Raw genomic sequence first — 4818 nt, 5'->3', positions numbered from 1 at the left:
GAGCCATAGGATGGAGAAATCTAATATTTTTGGTGCATTGGTACATATTTACTCAGATTTGTTGAGCATTGTGCAGATAAATGTGCTTTGTTTACATTAAATGCATGCCCACATTTTATAATTGCACATCAGTAAGGGGTGCAACAATATATCTGTATCAAACTTTTCAATACACACTCAGTATGGAACAATACAGATTTTAAACCTGTATTTTATCAGCTTGTCTTCTGAAGATGCTGTGTTGAAGGATCAGTGGATCTGTGTTCGACTACTCCACCTAGGCTGCATTGATGAGCGCAGATCCACTGAGAAACTTGCTGTTTCAGCAACATTTGGTTTAAAAAAACTTTACTTTTGAGGTTAAACAAATATTCATCATTAATTTCAATAAATTACAAGTTAAGAAGGGCATGAACATTTCTCTTTTTTGTATCGGGAAAATATCAAACCAAACCGAATTGTGATTTTTTTCTGTATCGTTGCACCCCTAGTATCAATATATCTGAAAATTACTCACGTGCTTTTAAATTGAACCATTGGTTATAGTAGTTCAGGTTATGTTGTTTTTAATTTAGTGTTTAAAGTCGTGATGAAGTGGGAGTGTCAGAAAAGGTAGGAGGTTCTTACAGAGGCCAGTTTCAAGGAGTTTAAATGGACTATGATAAGTCTAATTCATTTTTGATATAAACAGCTTTTTTTCTTAACAACTGAAGGTATTTATAGAATTAACCACCCCTCCCCCTCACAGAACACCTGACTCTCTTCTTTGAAGCTTTGTTTCCAAGTGCGACCTGCTCTGCTGCAGTCAGAGCAGCACAGGACTGATGACGGTCTGTGTCTTGGCTCTGGAGCTGCTGGCTCTGGGAGTAAAAGGAGAGAGGATGCCAGAAATGTGGCCCCTTCAGGCGGGGCCTCTGGACGTCTTCACAACAGTGATGGGATTATAGGGAAAAACCCCGCCACCCAAAGGCTAAAAACAACAAGCTGCTCCGGCACACATTAACATACAGACGCACACACACAAATGAGTAGAACGGGGTTGGAAGGGCTAGTGACAGGGGTGGAGTGATGACATTTTTGTGGCATTTCATGTCTTTTTCTTCTTTTAACGTTTGATTACCATCAGAAATGTTTGGATTCGGAGCATCCGAGGCCCCCCGAAGACAAACGAAGGAGTAATAAAAGGCACTTTCTCTATTTCCTCCTCTGCTTGTACGCCAACCCACAAGACTGTGGAACATGCTGGGGGACACGGCACCAGCTCACAAACCCTGTCCCTGCCTTGCATCCAGCAGCAGTCACTTAGGAGTATTAATTACTGCTCTGAATGTCTCCCCCACCACCACCGCCCTCCTCGTAGCTGTCCATGTCCCCCTCAGACAAACTGCCACGGTGGGAGGATCTTGATTTTTATAGCTTCTGAAATATCAGATGTCTTTTATTGAAGTTGCCCAGTGGCCATGCAGGTCTCTCTTGCCATCCCTCCGCGTCTCCCTCCCATGATTCAGACTGAGTCTTGGAGGAAGCTGAGGTTGCCGGTGCTCTCGCCGAGGCCAGGAGCTGGATGAGGGAGACTCCCGTGTTTCGTTGGAGGGGTTTAAGTGCTGTTCTCTGGATCTCCTGTTTCGCCAGCAGGGAGCACTGTGGGTCTTTCAAAAACCCTTTCCAAACCAGAAGGCGTCCTCACGGCCCAGTTCCTTCTGACTGGTAAAACTGTACCTTTAATACGAGGCCAGAAACTGACTGTTAAACAGAGATCAGGAGGAAATCYATAACACAGAAACAGTTAACGTAAATTCAGTTTACAAGTATCGCCCAAAGGTGAAAGGGTCTGTGTTTTAGCAAAATATCTTATCAAATTTTAACRAAACTTTTATGAGGAAATCAAARCATTTGTTTAAGGAGTACCAGAATTTTATTTTAAATGCAATCAGAAATAACTAATAAATTGTTGGAATACTTTTCTCTGCTTTATGAAAAAAAAATCTAATTCATGCACCTTAAAAGTTTTATATTTATCAGATGAACAAGATGTTCGAGTGAAAGTGTTATGTTTGATTAAAGTTTTCTTTTCTTTTTTTTAAAGTAATCAAACGTAATTCCATACTGAGGTATGTCAAATGGTGCAGTTTGAAAAAGTTTACTTCAGTTGTTTTTCAGTTATATTGATTTGAAACTTGGAAATGTGGGTCTGCACTCAATGTAAACAAAGCCTTCTCATATTTTATTCGACACATTTGGGCAAGTACGTTCCAAAACACTTAACATAAAACTAAAACCCAAAGCAGCTCTTCCATCGTTGACCTATTTTCAGTCACTTCCTGTTTCAAGAAGTAAACAATCAAGCGATTGTTGTCATCTAGTCACAAATTTGCGAACAAAAATTTGTTAGCATTGCGGTGGGAGAAAATATTTTGTGGATTTCTTTTCATTTATTTAGTTTTTGGCTTTTCTTTGTGACATTGCACCTTTAACATGAAACTCCATCCTTTTTTATATATTAAAGTTTAAACCATTTAAGAATCAGGGGTGCATTAGAACCCATTTGGGAAACCTCGGTCCAGCTCCTAATCCGCCTCGCTCATCTGTCTTCATGTCTTTAACCCATTAGTTTGATTCACTGCCTCTGGAGCGGGAAAGTGAAAGCTCAGGCCACCACTTGTCTCTCCTATGACCACGTCCACTATATCCCTTCTGTGTGGCACTTTATGGCTTGCTGAAGAGAAGGAAGGAGAATGAGGGAGAGAGAGWGTGTGTGTGTGACTGAGAAAGAAGACGGAGCGTCGAAGGAAGGGTGGGTGTCGAGATAGATATGGAGAGATTCAGAAGGTTATTTGTCCCTCTTCCTCTCTCTGAGAGCTACGAATCATGGTCTTCATGACAGGTCGCCAGCRCCCGTTGGGGGCGATCTATATGAGGCCCTCTTTATTGGCAATTTCAACCCAGGGACAGATGAGACTCCAGCCAGCCAGCCGGACAGCCAGACTATGATGAAAGCAGCCAGGACTCACCTGTGACTCTCGCACTGAGGGCCAGAGAAATAATGCATCAGAGGTTATATGTGGAGCTACGTGGTGTGTATAGATGTACGAGTGTGAGGCAGAAATAATGTATGGCTGCTGTCATGCCCAGAGGTCTCGGTTTAATATGGGGGGAGAATCACTGAGCTGTGTTGCAGGAAGATTTCGACTGAGATGCTTCGAATACTTTACATATTGTTGGAATGTAGGGTAAATAATTCAAGTCAGAGCAACAGTCAAGAGCCTGTCTTTGACTTATTGCTTTTGGCTTCCATGGAGTAACACGGCTCAGAACATTTCATAACTAATAGCTGCAGTTTGGATGGAGAAAAAGACCTTAATTTTTGAATAACTGGTAATGTTTTTTCACTAACTGCTATAAGTTCTTATATATGTCCCTACAATAAGCATTAAAACGTGAAGATGTTTAGCATCCAGGTCATTTCAGCTATGAGTTGTGGATTTTGTATCTTCTATTTTTACATTTAACTTGATTTACAAAGAAAAAAAATCACATTGAAATTATCTCATTTCGCCCAGAAACATTGTTCTTTTTTCTCTTTTTTATGTTCTTGCTATATTTAAATTGTGCTACATTTAGCTTTTACCAAGCCTTTTAGGTTTTAGCTACTAAATCACAATTTTAGCTTTTAGTTAGCCTTTTGTTACATTTACCATCTAGCGAGACTTGCAGCTAATATTTTTTAATTTTGCCTAGCCTTTTGCTATTTTTACTCTCTAGCTAGTGCATTGTACCATTTAATCTAAACTTTTGCTACTTTCGGGTTCATCTTCATTACTTCGTACTTTAGTTAGTTTTTAGCCTTTATAGCTTTCAGCTAGCATTTAGCTTTAAAGTAGCCTTTGGCTTATTTTAGCTTTTAGCTACTACTATTAGTTAGCCTTTTGCTACACTTTACACATGGCAMGATTTTGCTATTTTTATCCTCCAGCTAGTCTTTAGACATTTTTAGCTAGTCTTTCACATTTTCAGTTACTAGTTTGCTACTTTGGCTTTTAGCAGGTTTTTACTGTTCTGCTACTTTTAGTTAGTTAATATTTTCTTCTGGATTCTCTGCTTTTAACTTGTCCCATTTAATTTAAACTTTTGCTATGTTAGGGTTCATTTATCCATTCACTGCTTTTATTTTAGTTAGCGTTTAACAGTTTCAGCTTTCAGCTAGCAGTTAGCATTCTAAAAAGAAAGCATTTTTCTCTTTTTAGTTTTGAGCTATAGCTACCTAATGATCAACATATTTTAGTAACTCATTCAGCCCTCAAACTGCTTTTTGAGATTTTTCAGCATTTAAATGTATAATAGCCTGAAATTGTGTAATTACTCATGATGGTTCAGGTTTCTTCACAGAATAATAAAATATATAAGTCAAATAAGAATAACATAACTTTTAACAAAGGAACATTTTGAGGAAAAACATCAATTCAAGTTTATWTTGTGAAATTGATGTCCAACATTTTGCACTTGTTTCCCAGAACAGCATTAATTTCATTCTTGAGTTTGGACATATGTAGATTTAAAATTATGAGTGAGACTGACTGAGTAAGTTTAGTCATTATTATACGTGTCTGCTTCACAACTATAAGCATCTTCAGTGCATATTGTGAGTCATTTAAAGCTCCGTCTGTGCTCTATGAATAACATATTGTTCTCCCCAAGTGCTAAAAAAACATTAAAAAGCATGCTAAAACCTGCATGTTGAGCTGAATGAAATAAAACATTAAAGACATCATAAAGCTGTACTTTTAAATTCTGCTTGAACTGACAGAAAACTCTTATTCT

Source organism: Austrofundulus limnaeus, unplaced genomic scaffold, assembly GCF_001266775.1.
Source record: "Austrofundulus limnaeus strain Quisiro unplaced genomic scaffold, Austrofundulus_limnaeus-1.0 Scaffold50, whole genome shotgun sequence".
NCBI lineage: Eukaryota > Metazoa > Chordata > Actinopteri > Cyprinodontiformes > Rivulidae > Austrofundulus > Austrofundulus limnaeus.
Note: the sequence above shows the minus strand (reverse complement) of the source record.